The sequence below is a fragment of the Denticeps clupeoides genome, unplaced genomic scaffold, assembly GCF_900700375.1.
Source record: "Denticeps clupeoides unplaced genomic scaffold, fDenClu1.1, whole genome shotgun sequence".
NCBI classification, from domain to species: Eukaryota; Metazoa; Chordata; class Actinopteri; order Clupeiformes; family Denticipitidae; genus Denticeps; species Denticeps clupeoides.
Genome location: NW_021629705.1, coordinates 29555 through 45934, shown reverse-complemented (window position 1 = coordinate 45934; position 16380 = coordinate 29555). Strand labels below are relative to the sequence as shown.

The window sequence follows — 16380 nt, the reverse complement described above, 5'->3', positions numbered from 1 at the left end:
CATCCCACTCTTTAGCCGAAGCTAAGCAATAAGTACGGAGCATGGACTTCAGAGTTTGGTGAAAACGTTCCAATGCTCCTTGTGACTGAGGATGGTAAGCACTTGATACCAGATGCTTTATTTGCAATTCCTCCAAAACTTGCTTAAAAAGGCGAGACAGGAAATTCGAACCTTGGTCCGTTTGGACCAATTTTGGAAGTCCAAAAGTAGAAAAGAACTTCACTAAGGCTCTCACTATATTCTTAGCCTTTAGTGAGCGTAGCGGAACTGCTTCCGGGAAACGTGTGGCACTACACATTATCGTCAGCAAGTATTTAAAACCTGTTTTGGTACGAGGAAGTGGACCAACACAATCTAAAATTATCTTCGAAAATGGTTCGGTGAGGACAGGCACAGGACAGAGTGGCGCGGGCGGAATTGACTGGTTCGGTTTACCAGCCAATTGACAAACGTGACACGATCGACAATATTGAGCAACATCGGATTTCAACCCAGGCCAAAAGAAATGGCGCAAAATCCTGTTATATGTTTTTGTTACTCCCAAGTGTCCAGACATCACGTTGTCATGCCCTAAACACAGCACCTGAGACCGAAATTTAAGAGGAACCACCACTTGATATACTGAATTCCAACCTACGTCATCAGCAGTTGGAGGATTCCACTTCCTCATCAAGATCCCTTTATCCCAGAAAAAGGCTACCGAATTTGCAGTTATGTTGGCCTTGTCAACAACAGCCGAACGACACTGCGTTAAAGTAGAGTCTTTTCGCTGCTCCTGGGATATAAGCGTTTTACTTACAGGCAGCGACATTGTTTCATCACCATGGACATTAACAGCGCGCGTCCGCGGCGCTCCCTCTACCACTCCGCCGTCTGATGGCGCTGCACGGGAGACCAGAGGGTCAGAAACAGCCATAAACGTATCACACAGCTCATCCGTACTCTGCCGGCGTGCCTGCGCTCGGGTGACTGCACAAGCAGGGAAAACTGACTCATAACCCGGCACCACTGAAGAGGGTGGAACTGCAGGGTTATCAATGACCTCCGGAAGGGGAAGAACTTTCCCTCCAGCCAAATCGTTCCCAAGAATAAAATCGATTCCCTGCATAGGCAGTTCGGGGCGCACTGCGACTTTGCACGAACCTGAAAATAAAGCACAGTGCAGGTTTAGAACGTGCAGTGGCACTTTAACGATGCCTAGTTCAATACCCCGCACCAGTACATAAGAGCCACAGAACGTGTCATCAGAAAAGGGCCAGACATTCGCTAAAACAAAAGACTGCGCAGCACCGGTGTCTCGTAAAATGCGCACTGGCACTGCACTACTGTTTCCAGCAGCTGCGGAAACTGTACCAGCAAGCACAAAAGGTTCATAGACAGGATCAATAATAGTGGGGACACTCACAGCAGACTGAACAAACCCAACCCCTTTTGGTGAGGATTTAGGAGCTGAACCGTGCTTCTTTAAGAGTTTTGGGCATTTAGCGATGAGGTGGCCGGTCTCGTGACAATAAAAACATGCGCGACCATCACTAAAGGAAACGGGCGTAGATCGAAATACGTTCCGATCCCATCGGAAACTCACATCCCGATCTGGTTTTCGTGAGACTGAATGAAACACAACTTTATGAGTAAGCACGAATTCATCTGCGCAGACGGCTGCCTGCGCCAGCGTCGACACTTTCTGGTCGTTCAGATGAGTGGCAACAGCTTCCGGGACGCAGTTTTTAAATTCCTCCAAAAGGATTAATTCACGAAGCTGTTCCCACGTACTGACCTTACTGGAAACACACCACCGGTTAAACAAAGCTTCTTTCTCTCTGGCAAACTCCACATACGTAATTTGCTCACCCTTCCTAGACTTCCGGAATCTTTGTACGCTTCCGGGACAAGTTCGTACGCGTTCAGAATTGAAGTCTTTACCACATCATAGTCAGAGCTCTGCTGCAAAGAAAGTGAAGAGTAAACTTCCTGAGCCTTGCCCACAAGAACACACTGCAGTAGCAGCGTCCAAACAACTTTAGGCCACTGTAAAGTTGTTGCTACTCGTTCAAAGTGACTAAAATATTTTTCCACCTCGTCCTCAGAAAATGGAGGCACCAGTCTAATATGTCGGCTGACATCGAAAACAGGGGTTTGCAACTCGACAGACAGGACAGACTTGGAAGCTAATTCCAGTTCGAGACGCTTTAATTCTAGGTCTCGTTCTTGACGTTCACGCTCAAACTGGCGTTCGCGATCACGTTCTTCCAACTCCATTTGCTTAAGGTGCAACTGGCGTTCGCGATCATGTTCTTCCAGTTCCAATTGCTTGAGTTGTAGCTGATGCGCTAGCTCCTTTTCACGCAGCCCACGAGCTTCTCGGTCAGCCCGCAGTTTTGCTGCTTCAAGCTGCATCTGCTTCTCTTGCAGTGACATTTCCTTTAACCGAATTTCACTAGAGAAACTCTCGCCGGACTCTTCCAAGCCCTCAGCAGAAAGTGGACTACCAGATTTAACACATGGTACCCCCTTTTCCACCAACCCGATTTTTAACGCTGTTACTAATAAGTCTTTCAACTTTCTATCGGCGCTGGCAATGGGTATGCCATAAAAGTCAGCTACACCCAATAGCTGCTCCTTGGTTAACTCTGCTAACATCTCATCGGAAGGGAACTCAACAAAACCCTCAAAACCTGTTGCCATAGTGACCTGTAATTCTAATCTCACAACAAAATATAAATTGAATTACTTGGTGAACCCACCAAAACAAGGAGAAACTACACAGACCCAACTACGGCTCACTGGGATGTATACAAGTCAGTCTGCTCCTGTGGGATTCTAGGAACTCCAGCTCCTAATCTACCTAACCAGCCAGCTACCTAAGATCTAGCTAGTCTTCAGGGAAGTTACCAGTTTTAGACACCTTTAAACGCAAGCTCGCAACATTTCCAGTCTCTGACTGAGACAGAAATGCTCGACGCGTACCTCCCCCTGGATTTTTCCCCAAAAACAATAAACCAAAACAACAAACAAACATAACAAACAGCGTCCGTTGGAAGGACCCGCTCAAGGCAGAACCCAGCTGGACAGCTCTACCTATCCAGAGTTCACCAGAAAACCCACATAAACAGAAAAAAACTCAAACTCACCCAGATGAGAACAGTTGCCAAGGTCCACAGCCTACACAATATCCTACCTACGCAATAGGAAATCCCGGACGAGCCCCCAAAATTTGTTACGTCCCCGGTCTAGGGTCAGGGACATAACAAATGGGACATATGAGTATAAACTCCAAAACGACGCAACAACACTTAAGGCTAATCTTTTATTACAAACGAAGACATTTAAACAACAACAGAAACACAAAACAGGTCTGGGCAGTCTAAGTCTTATCTTCTCGTCCTAATACTTCACTTCACCAACAACAGTCTATCTTCACCAACAACAGTCTATCTTCACCAACAACAGTCTATCTTCACCAACAACAGTCTATCTTCACCAACAACAGTCTATCTTCACCAACAACAGTCTATCTTCCTCAAACACTCTCCTCCTCTTTTCACCAACTCTCTTCTTCTTCACCAAAGCAGCCACCATTTTGAACCCTCTTCCTGATTACAGCCCACCAATCACGGCAGGAAGTGGGAGGAGTCCAATCATGGGCTGATGAGGAGCCACCCTGCAACATTACACAGAAAGAAAGAGAGACACACACACACAAACACAACAGAAAACACCCATAGTCTGTCACGGGACGTCACAGTGCATCATGAGGCTTCAATACAGACAAAGGAAACAAAATGAGGGTCCTGCAGTGCCATCAGTGACTGCTGCTCCAGTCTCGATGCGGTGGGAAAACCTGACCTTGTAAATGAGTGAAAGAGAGGGGGATCTTTACTGCCATCTAGTGGACAGAAGAAATCATTGCAATGAAAAATTCCTAAAGATGTACTTTTCCTCTATTAAACACTAAAAAGTAGATAATTGGGTCTGTCAGGAAGACAGACCATTTATTATTGTGCTATGAATGGCAAAAAAGAACATGTCTCACGTTAAAGACCGCCACGCGAAGACCGTCAAACGTAAAGAAACAACGGAGTGGTCAGGCCGAAGGCCTGACCACTCCGCACACGATGATATATTTTTTGTTTTGGTAGGTCGTACGGCCCGGCCACAAATCGGGTTAAAACGTGTAAAAAGTACCGTTTACCATCGTGCCGGGAACGCGTTTTTGGCTCCCCGAGGCTAACCGTTGAAGCTAGCGACCCGAAAATCGAGGCGAGGCCGAAGGCCTCGCCGAGTCTTACGATCCGACGTATGGGACGAGTCGGTGGCACCAACGGGGGTTTGGAAAACCCGGAAAAAGCCGGAAAACCGGGAAAAAGGCAATAAAAGGACACGTCTTACGTCCAAGGCCGCCACGATAAGACCGCGAAACGCACAGAAACAACGGAGTGGTCAGGCCGAAGGCCTGACCTCTCCACACACAATGACGTATTGGTTGCTTCTTTGGGGATTACAGGAGGGCCACAAATCGCGACCAAAACATTAAAAGTGTGAAAAAATCTGGTTTCCAAGAATTTGCGATGAAACGCTTCACAGCACACACACGACTCTCGTATCAAATCGTGCGGCTTGTCGTTACGCACGGTTTGACATATGGCTCGGCTCGGCCGGATTTACGGTCCGCGCGCAATTAGCCAAAAAGCGTTTTCGGAACGCGTTTATTATTCTAGCCCAAAATTGGACTTTTTTGGAGTTTGCGTCCAGACGGTTTGACATACAAAGAAGATATTGATGTCGTCTCGTAGATCTCGCCATGGCCGACGATTTGACGTATGGTTTATCTCCGTCTGACTTACGGATCATGCACAAACTTGGGAAAACAAAAAAGTGTAAATGCGCGAAAAAAGTTTATTTATTTATTATTTATTATTTCAGCCTTTTTTCGGCAATTAATGCGGGTCGTACCGAAGCACGCACACCGGCGTGCTATATATCAAAAATTAGAACTTTGTTGCGTGAGGTGTGCTATTACTTTTATAAGCGATCGGACTGGGCCTGGCCGAGCTATTAACGCTGAAACAGGGTAATTTCCCATTCGAACGTATTGATCGCTAATTTTAGCATTGGTAGCATTTGTAAAAAAAAACTTCTTTGAAGTGATACTGCAGTACCACATTAAAGAATTCCCATTTTACAAATTCCATGCCCGCGGCTGTGACCAATGCCTGAACTTACGTTCAAGGCTGCCACGCAAAGACCGTGAAACGCACAGAAACAAAGGAGAGGTCAGGCCGAAGGCCTGACCTCTCCTCACAAAATGACATATTGGTTGCTTCATTGAGGACTACAGGAGGGCCACAGATCGTGACTAAACCACTAAAAGTGCAAAAAAGGACATAACTTACGTTCAAGGCTGCCACGCAAAGACCGTGAAACGCACAGAAACAAAGGAGAGGTCAGGCCGAAGGCCTGACCTCTCCTCACAAAATGACATATTGGTTGCTTCATTGAGGACTACAGGAGGGCCACAGATCGTGACCAAACCACTAAAAGTGCAAAAAAGGACATAACTTACGTTCAAGACCGTGAAACGCACAGAAACAAAGGAGAGGTCAGGCCGAAGGCCTGACCTCTCCTCACAAAATGACATATTGGTTGCTTCATTGAGGACTACAGGAGGGCCACAGATCGTGACCAAACCATTAAAAGTGCAAAAAAGGACATAACTTTCGTTCAAGACCGTGAAACGCACAGAAAAAAAGGAGAGGTCAGGCCGAAGGCCTGACCTCTCCTCACAAAATGACATATTGGTTGCTTCATTGAGGACTACAGGAGGGCCACAGATCGTGACCAAACCACTAAAAGTGCAAAAAAGGACATTACTTACGTTCAAGGCTGCCACGCAAAGACCGTGAAACGCACAGAAACAAAGGAGAGGTCAGGCCATACTGCATACTGCAGTACCACATTAAAGAATTCCCATTTTACAAATTCCATGCCCGCGGCTGTGACCAATGCCCGGACAGACCCATCAAAATTTCCCCTGGGGATTTTTGTTTCTAGTTGAAATATGATATTTCAAGAATGAATCTATGCAACCTCTAAAAATAATTAAAATGAATAAAATCGAGTTGCTAAAGGCTTGTTTAAGTTTTTGGAAAAAATAATTACTTTTATTAATTTAATAATAATTACACTCACAAATATATTAAACATGTATTTACACCAAAAAATCTTGATTTTCAGTTCTGATAGGCAACGGTGCAATTATGAAAAAAGTTTAGGTTTAAAGAATTGTTTGTTTAAATTTGTGGCTCTTGATTGGCTGCTCAGTGCTGTTACATATTAAGGTATGTTTATAACAGCCTGTTGCTAAGCGACACAAAAAGTGACATTTTCTGGACTCTTGCTTTTCTCTACTTCTGTGCTTTCTTCAGAAGAAAAATTGAACTTTTAACCCCAAAAGCCTTTTTAAAGGCTAACTACTTTTTCTGTTTTACTGCTATTATTGGGTCTGTCAGGAAGACAGACCATTTATTATTGTGCTATGAATGGCAAAAAAGAACATGTCTCACGTTAAAGACCGCCACGCGAAGACCGTCAAACGTAAAGAAACAACGGAGTGGTCAGGCCGAAGGCCTGACCACTCCGCACACGATGATATATTTTTTGTTTTGGTAGGTCGTACGGCCCGGCCACAAATCGGGTTAAAACGTGTAAAAAGTACCGTTTACCATCGTGCCGGGAACGCGTTTTTGGCTCCCCGAGGCTAACCGTTGAAGCTAGCGACCCGAAAATCGAGGCGAGGCCGAAGGCCTCGCCGAGTCTTACGATCCGACGTATGGGACGAGTCGGTGGCACCAACGGGGGTTTGGAAAACCCGGAAAAAGCCGGAAAACCGGGAAAAAGGCAATAAAAGGACACGTCTTACGTCCAAGGCCGCCACGATAAGACCGCGAAACGCACAGAAACAACGGAGTGGTCAGGCCGAAGGCCTGACCTCTCCACACACAATGACGTATTGGTTGCTTCTTTGGGGATTACAGGAGGGCCACAAATCGCGACCAAAACATTAAAAGTGTGAAAAAATCTGGTTTCCAAGAATTTGCGATGAAACGCTTCACAGCACACACACGACTCTCGTATCAAATCGTGCGGCTTGTCGTTACGCACGGTTTGACATATGGCTCGGCTCGGCCGGATTTACGGTCCGCGCGCAATTAGCCAAAAAGCGTTTTCGGAACGCGTTTATTATTCTAGCCCAAAATTGGACTTTTTTGGAGTTTGCGTCCAGACGGTTTGACATACAAAGAAGATATTGATGTCGTCTCGTAGATCTCGCCATGGCCGACGATTTGACGTATGGTTTATCTCCGTCTGACTTACGGATCATGCACAAACTTGGGAAAACAAAAAAGTGTAAATGCGCGAAAAAAGTTTATTTATTTATTATTTATTATTTCAGCCTTTTTTCGGCAATTAATGCGGGTCGTACCGAAGCACGCACACCGGCGTGCTATATATCAAAAATTAGAACTTTGTTGCGTGAGGTGTGCTATTACTTTTATAAGCGATCGGACTGGGCCTGGCCGAGCTATTAACGCTGAAACAGGGTAATTTCCCATTCGAACGTATTGATCGCTAATTTTAGCATTGGTAGCATTTGTAAAAAAAAACTTCTTTGAAGTGATACTGCAGTACCACATTAAAGAATTCCCATTTTACAAATTCCATGCCCGCGGCTGTGACCAATGCCTGAACTTACGTTCAAGGCTGCCACGCAAAGACCGTGAAACGCACAGAAACAAAGGAGAGGTCAGGCCGAAGGCCTGACCTCTCCTCACAAAATGACATATTGGTTGCTTCATTGAGGACTACAGGAGGGCCACAGATCGTGACTAAACCACTAAAAGTGCAAAAAAGGACATAACTTACGTTCAAGGCTGCCACGCAAAGACCGTGAAACGCACAGAAACAAAGGAGAGGTCAGGCCGAAGGCCTGACCTCTCCTCACAAAATGACATATTGGTTGCTTCATTGAGGACTACAGGAGGGCCACAGATCGTGACCAAACCACTAAAAGTGCAAAAAAGGACATAACTTACGTTCAAGACCGTGAAACGCACAGAAACAAAGGAGAGGTCAGGCCGAAGGCCTGACCTCTCCTCACAAAATGACATATTGGTTGCTTCATTGAGGACTACAGGAGGGCCACAGATCGTGACCAAACCATTAAAAGTGCAAAAAAGGACATAACTTTCGTTCAAGACCGTGAAACGCACAGAAAAAAAGGAGAGGTCAGGCCGAAGGCCTGACCTCTCCTCACAAAATGACATATTGGTTGCTTCATTGAGGACTACAGGAGGGCCACAGATCGTGACCAAACCACTAAAAGTGCAAAAAAGGACATTACTTACGTTCAAGGCTGCCACGCAAAGACCGTGAAACGCACAGAAACAAAGGAGAGGTCAGGCCATACTGCATACTGCAGTACCACATTAAAGAATTCCCATTTTACAAATTCCATGCCCGCGGCTGTGACCAATGCCCGGACAGACCCATCAAAATTTCCCCTGGGGATTTTTGTTTCTAGTTGGGTCTGTCAGGAAGACAGACCATTTATTATTGTGCTATGAATGGCAAAAAAGAACATGTCTCACGTTAAAGACCGCCACGCGAAGACCGTCAAACGTAAAGAAACAACGGAGTGGTCAGGCCGAAGGCCTGACCACTCCGCACACGATGATATATTTTTTGTTTTGGTAGGTCGTACGGCCCGGCCACAAATCGGGTTAAAACGTGTAAAAAGTACCGTTTACCATCGTGCCGGGAACGCGTTTTTGGCTCCCCGAGGCTAACCGTTGAAGCTAGCGACCCGAAAATCGAGGCGAGGCCGAAGGCCTCGCCGAGTCTTACGATCCGACGTATGGGACGAGTCGGTGGCACCAACGGGGGTTTGGAAAACCCGGAAAAAGCCGGAAAACCGGGAAAAAGGCAATAAAAGGACACGTCTTACGTCCAAGGCCGCCACGATAAGACCGCGAAACGCACAGAAACAACGGAGTGGTCAGGCCGAAGGCCTGACCACTCCGCACACGATGATATATTTTTTGTTTTGGTAGGTCGCACGGCCCGTCCACAAATCGGGTTCAAAGCGTAAAAAGTGCGGTTTACTGTTGCGCAGAGGAAGAGGTTTTCAGCTCCCTGTGACCAGCCGTAAAAGCTAGAGACACGGGTGTCGAGGCGAGGCCGAAGGCCTCGCCTCGACACACGATCTGACATATTGGATGTGTTGCTACCGCCAACAGTGGTCAGGAAAACATGGGAAATAGGGAAGGAGGCCAAAAAGGCCATGTCTCGCATTTGTGGCTGCCACGCTAAGGCCGTGAGACGCACAAAAAAAACGGAGAGGTCAGGCCGAAGGCCTGACCTCTCCACACACAATGACGTATTCGTTGCTTCTTTGGGGATTACAGGAGGGCCACAAATCGCGACCAAAACATTAAAAGTGTGAAAAAATCTGGTTTCCAAGAATTTGCGATGAAACGCTTCACAGCACACACACGACTCTCGTATCAAATCGTGCGGCTTGTCGTTACGCACGGTTTGACGTATGGCTCGGCTCGGCCGGATTTACGGTCCGCGCGCAATTAGCCAAAAAGCGTTTTCGGAACGCGTTTATTATTCTAGCCCAAAATTGGACTTTTTTGGAGTTTGCGTCCAGACGGTTTGACATACAAAGAAGATATTGATGTCGTCTCGTAGATCTCGCCATGGCCGACGATTTGACGTATGGTTTATCTCCGTCTGACTTACGGATCATGCACAAACTTGGGAAAACAAAAAAGTGTAAATGCGCGAAAAAAGTTTATTTATTTATTATTTATTATTTCAGCCTTTTTTCGGCAATTAATGCGGGTCGTACCGAAGCACGCACACCGGCGTGCTATATATCAAAAATTAGAACTTTGTTGCGTGAGGTGTGCTATTACTTTTATAAGCGATCGGACTGGGCCTGGCCGAGCTATTAACGCTGAAACAGGGTAATTTCCCATTCGAACGTATTGATCGCTAATTTTAGCATTGGTAGCATTTGTAAAAAAAAACTTCTTTGAAGTGATACTGCAGTACCACATTAAAGAATTCCCATTTTACAAATTACATGCCCGCAGCTGTGACCAATGCCCGGACAGACCCATCAAAATTTCTCCTGGGGATTTTTGTTTCTAGTTAATTATTTTACTGTTTAGACTTGATAACTAATTTAGTTTGTATTTTCTGGTAAGCTTAGCATAATTTAGCTTAGCATCCTTTATTACCTGTAAAGCTTTCTTTTCAGGAGACGGAGAGAGAGATTTCTTTAAGAGAAGGATGGGCCGGCCTCGTGTCAGGATTGCCTGCAGCTGGCCTCCACACCTGACTTTAATCCTGACGCCCCATAAATGCCGGAAGTTTCCGCCCGTTCGGGGTCGCTGGCATTTTCGTGGACTCTCTGCACGAACTTGACCTGGTTTAGTTTCATGTGTTTTTGAGTTCTGGCAATCGCCACACGCCTACGGGTTAGTTTATGTTCTTTATTTAAGTTAAATTCGTTTTCGGCCACCGCGCCAGTCTTTATTTGTATTTCTTTGTTTATTGTTAATAAAACCCCGTTCCCAGCATGTCAGACCTCTGCGCTTCCTTCCCCCGTAAGTCCGTAGTCGTGACAGAATGCCAGCGACCCCCCCAAAAGCGCAGAGGTGGAAAGCAGAGGAGAAGAAACGCCACGAAGGACGCAGCCCGGCGCGGCGAACGCGGACGCCAGGGGAGAGACGCGCCGCCCGTTCTGGTGGAGCGTTTTCTCCCCGAGAAGCCGTGGTACGCGGCGCCGCGTGATGACGTCACCCCCGGGAAACTCCGCGAAACCCGGAAGCGACAACGTCGGCGGGTGAGTGGGCGGAGCGAGGACGTTGGCGTCGGCAGCAGCGAGGAAGTGACGTGGGCAGCGAGCGCAGAAGATGCGACCCCCACGATCTTCGCCATGTCGAGCCAAGAACTCTGCGCTCTGCTGGCAAGTCTCCCCGTGGACTGGGACGACACGGACGACGACGAGAGCACGGGAGACGAGAGTTGGGCTCCGCCCATCGCACCAGTCTGCGATCGTCGCAAGGTCCGTGGGGACCCACGTCACTTCCAGGGGGGTGAGAAGCGACAACGGCGGCGTCCCTCCAGCAAGCAGGTGGGCAGGCTCCAGCCCGAATGGCCAGAGTACTGTCCCTGGGAGTTGATCGCACCCTGGGTCCAGGATGTCCGCAGGGTGGACGACCCTCGGAGTCACAGGTGGGAGGACACGGATGACGAAAGCGACAATGACGTGGATTTTCGTTGGGCAGTCGGGGCCGGGATGGCTCCACCCAGCGCGCGCGTCCGAGATTGTCGCGACATCCGTGAAGATCCACGTGACTTCCGAGGGTATGAGGTCGACACGGACCAACACGAGGATGACGCCGATTGGGCAGTCGGTGCCGGGATGGCTCCGCCCATCGTGCCCGTCCATGATCGTTGCGAGGTCCGTGGAAACCCACGTCAGTCCCAGAGGTGCGACAACAGTGAGGAGGAGGACAGCGATGCGGGGGTAAGCTGGTGGAACAGGGCGACAGGAGGTCGCCAGCCAGCAACTGCACTGCCGGAACTGCCTCACAGGGAAGATGCCCTCCCAGCTCCAGTCGCCGACCCGCCTTCCCTCTGCTCGGACGTTCCCCAGCTGAACGGCAGCGCATCACCAGCGCCCCCGCATGCTGGAGAAGACGTCCACCACCCCCCATGCCACACGGCCACCACCATCTCCAGCGACGTGCCCAGCCCTGTGTGGGACAGCCAAATGGTCCCAGGACCCTTCAGTGGGGCAGCAGACACGGACGAGATCACTACCATCCTCACGTGTCTGACTGGATCAGCATGGGGCTGGAGCACAGCCCTCTGGCAGCAGGGAGAGACCGACAGGAGTTTTCGGGACTTCCAGCAGAGACTGAGGGCGGAGTTTGATCGGCCTGAGCCAGGGATCGAACTCTGCCCCTCCACCACATCCAGTGCCAGTCAGGATCCGGTGCAAGAAGACCAAGCACTGGCGGGCGACGAGAAGGTCGCACCACCCGAGATCCTGGCTGTGCCCCCGGAGGAGGTCCCGGAGAGCCCAGAGAGGGAGCCAGACGACCCTCTCTTTTGTCTGTCTCTGTCTGTGTGTGTGTGCGTGGCATATGTGTCCGTATGTCGCCCCCACTTCCCCTCTTTGTGTCCACCAGATGGTGACCCAGCAGCAGAGCCGAACCCCAGGGAGGGAGTTCCCAACCTGACTGCACCGGTCCAAGGCGAGGTGGACGAGCCCCAAGGTACCCCTAAGTCCAGCCGGGGGGGGTGCTCCCCCAAAGAATTTTTTGGGGGGGTGCAGTTCGGGTTGGGGACTCCTCCTGAGGGGAGGGGAGGTGGGGAAGCGATGGAGCTGGGTCCTCCGGTAGCCAGTGAGGAGGGCGGGCCAGGCATGGGCCTGCGTCTGCCTCCAGAGGGGTGGAGCGCCATAGAGCCCCCGGGTAGGCATGAGGACCCAGCTGGGACAGACAGGAAGAGGGCCTGCTTGTCCCAACGGACGCAGAAGGGGCTAGCCGGATGGTCTGGCAATGCCCCCCCCCTTGGCACCAGGGCCGTGCAGTGAGAGGGGCTGCATAGTCCCAGAAGGCACCAGCCTGGGGTGCCTGGAACAGTCGCCGGAGGCTCTGGGACAATCTCCCTGCGCGGTGCAGGGGGTGACACAAGATGTGTCAGAGGGGACATGTGGAGACAGGGCCCACACGTACCCAGATGGATCGGCCCTGATTATTGTGTGCAGGTACGGGAGTCCGGGGCCGTCATGCGGGACCACGCCGGGGAGCCAGGCCGAGGGTCCGGGGCCGCCATGCGGGACCACGCCGGGGAGCCAGGCCGAGGGTCCGGGGCCGCCAAGCGGGACCACGCCGGGGAGCCAGGCCGAGGGTCCGGGGCCGCCAAGCGGGACCACGCCGGGGAGCCAGGCCGAGGGTCCGGGGCCGCCAAGCGGGACCACGCCGGAGAGCCAGGCCGAGGGTCCGGGGCCGCCAAGCGGGATCACGCCGGGGAGCCAGGCCGAGGGTCCGGGGCCGCCAAGCGGGACCACGCCGGGGAGCCAGGCCGAGGGACCGGGGCCGCCAAGCGGGACCACGCCGGGGAGCCAGCCCGAGGGACCGGGGCCGCCACGCCTGACCACGCCGGGGAGCCAGCCCGAGGGACCGGGGCCGCCACGCCTGACCACGCCGGGGAGCCAGCCCGAGGGACCGGGGCCGCCACGCCTGACCACGCCGGGGAGCCAGCCCGAGGGACCGGGGCCGCCACGCCTGACCACGCCGGGGAGCCAGCCCGAGGGACCGGGGCCGCCACGCCTGACCACGCCGGGGAGCCAGTCCGAGGGACCGGGTCCTCCAAGGGGAGGATACAGCAGGGCAGGAGCCCTGTGGTTGCCGCCGTCCACCCCGCCGCCTCCACTGATGGTACTGTTGGGGCTCCGAGGACGTAGCCCTTGGAGGGGGGGCTCTGTCAGGATTGCCTGCAGCTGGCCTCCACACCTGACTTTAATCCTGACGCCCCATAAATGCCGGAAGTTTCCGCCCGTTCGGGGTCGCTGGCATTTTCGTGGACTCTCTGCACGAACTTGACCTGGTTTAGTTTCATGTGTTTTTGAGTTCTGGCAATCGCCACACGCCTACGGGTTAGTTTATGTTCTTTATTTAAGTTAAATTCGTTTTCGGCCACCGCGCCAGTCTTTATTTGTATTTCTTTGTTTATTGTTAATAAAACCCCGTTCCCAGCATGTCAGACCTCTGCGCTTCCTTCCCCCGTAAGTCCGTAGTCGTGACACCTCGGAAGAAACCCAAGGAGCCAACAGTCACCAGGAGGCCACTGCGCAAGATCCTCCCAAGGGTAGCAGGTCACACTGGTAAGACATTAAGAAATAATACTGTGTTTTCAGTATTCTACTGATTTCTGATTCTAATTTCTAAAAAGTTTGTTGTGAGTTTTTGATCACTCAAGATCAATAAAAAGATTAAAAAAAAAATTAAAAAATTAAAAACCCAGAGGTGTAGCCCACTGTAAATCCAATATAAACATACATGGTCAATTTGAACGTATCAAAGTTAGTAAATAAAAAAAAAAATCTCAATGTATTCATGTCACTGTACTACTCAGGTATACCGTGGGCATGTGTGAGGGTCACCAACTCCCCTCCAGCTCTGCCGTCGAGCAGGCCATGTATGCGGCAGGTGCAGGATGCTCCACAGGCACCCAATCAGGAAGCTAATCAGGAGATCAGACTTCCTGAGGACGCTGTAATGGAGCTGAGCTGCATTCCTGGCATCCAGGACCTGGCTGTGGAGATGGGCTTCCTGCCTCCATGCAGCAGGCAACAGGATGGTCCTGCCATGCCTCTGCCCAGTGTGGCTCCAGTCACCTCCATCACCGGCACTGATCAGCCCTCCACCAGCACATGTGAGAGCGAAGAGGAGCGCTGGATTCTTCGGGTACGCCACCATCTTCAGGAGCCCTACTACAGAGAGGTGGCGCGAAGAACTGCACTTCAAAACCAGATGGAGGACAGTCCAGCAGCAGACAGTCCACAGGGACCCAATCGGGAAGCCAGTCAGGAGATTGGTCTTCCAGAAGACGTCATCGAGGAGCTGAACTCCATTCCTGGCATCTGGGACCTGGCTACGGAGATGTGCTTCCTCCTTCCACCTTACTAGTACCACTATTAGTAATACTAGCAGTACCAATAGTGATCACTAGTACAGGTAAGTATTAAGGTAAGTATTTAGTAACGGGCGACACGGTGACATTGTGGTTAGCACCTTGTCTCGCAGCAAGGAAATTTCCTTCTGTGTGGAGAATTGCCTGTATCTCCCCGTGCCAGCGTGGGTTTTCTCCGGGTTCTCCGGTTTCCCCCACAAAACAACTAGGCCAATTGGAGATGAATTGGACACAATTTGGAATTAATTTAACCTGTAAATTGCCTGTATATGAGGCGCCCCCTCTGTCATTTATCAAGAAAACCTCGCACATACACTATCTTTCCTCTTACATCTACATACAAACCTCACACATACGCCATATATTCCTCACGCATCTACATACAAACCTCGCACATACGCCATATATTCCTGACGCTTCTACATGCAAACTTCGCACATGCAAACATCTATTTTGTTGAAATATGTTCTAGGGGGCGCCTCATACTTAAATACTTAAATAATTAATAATAGTAGCAAAAAAAGCCAAAAAAAAAGGCTCTGGTGGTGGCACACCTGACCTTCATGATCAGGGCGGGGTTCAACTCCCTGTGGAGTCTGTTTTCAGAGTGGCTGTTTGCTAGTGTTTAATACGCAATTTAAAAAACACTTCCTGTTTACTTGCATTACATGAGGCTACTCCCTAATCACTTGGAATGTTGATTTTATGTCCCTCTGACCAATTTCAGTAGTTCTGGAGCCGGTCCTGGAGCGCTGTGGGGAGAGGACTCATCCCTGAGAACAGTCCATGTGCGAAACCTGGATCCAGAAGGTTTTGAAGGAGGAAGAGGAGATGCAGTTTGGACCTGGTGCTTTCCTTGTCTCTTGTTTGTGGAAGACATAACATCTAAATAAGGAAAAAAAAAATTTATCTTTAAATGTCTGTTGTCTTTCACTATGTAGACAAAGGACTGTTAGATGATGAGCAAAAATGAAGATAATTGCATTTAAATTAAAGTAGTAAAAAACAAAGAAATAAAGACCCTCCTTAAAGAGACCTATGGGCTCCAACTTATCATTGCCCCAAAACTGTTTGAGAAACTCAGCAAGATGGGACTGAGCACCTCCCTCTGCAACTGGACACTGGATTTCTTGTCAGTCTCAGGAAGACTAACCCACCCACCCACACACCACTCAGCGTCCACTGTTCCATGGTAGAAACTGTAATCAGTACCTGGGAGTTCACATCTTACACAACCTCACCTGGACCACCAGCACCACCTCCATCGGCAAAAAAGCCCAACGGTGTCTGCACTTTTGCGGCCAACCTGCCTCCACACATCCTCACCGTGTATATCTAACTGTATCTCCGCGTGGCTGCCAAGGAACATCTCACCCTCTGCTACAGGACCTCTTCCACAAGAGCTGCATCAGTAAAACTTCCAGTTTATTTATTTTCTTATTCCATTATATCTATTTGTTTTCTGCATTAATGTAAGCGGAGCCTCATCATGTCATATCTCTATATGCTGTACAGTATAGAGCGGAAATGACAGTAAGGTTTACTTTGACTTCGACTTGAGAAATGTCAATGTAGAGCTCGCTGTCCTGGTCCAGGATTTGG

The 16380-nt window shown here is 49.8% G+C and overlaps 1 long non-coding RNA gene across 1 annotated transcript; it reads right to left on the bottom strand.

Annotated features, from left to right (window-relative positions):
• Positions 1 to 3746: 3746 nt before the first annotated feature.
• LOC114772231 (uncharacterized) lies at positions 3747 to 15481 on the bottom strand. The gene is made up of 4 exons (XR_003743920.1): positions 15468 to 15481; positions 13892 to 13966; positions 10308 to 10369; positions 3747 to 3846 (listed from the first exon to the last, which is right to left on the bottom strand). It is a non-coding gene; the product is annotated as an uncharacterized LOC114772231 (long non-coding RNA).
• Between the last annotated feature and the right edge of the window lie 899 nt (positions 15482 to 16380).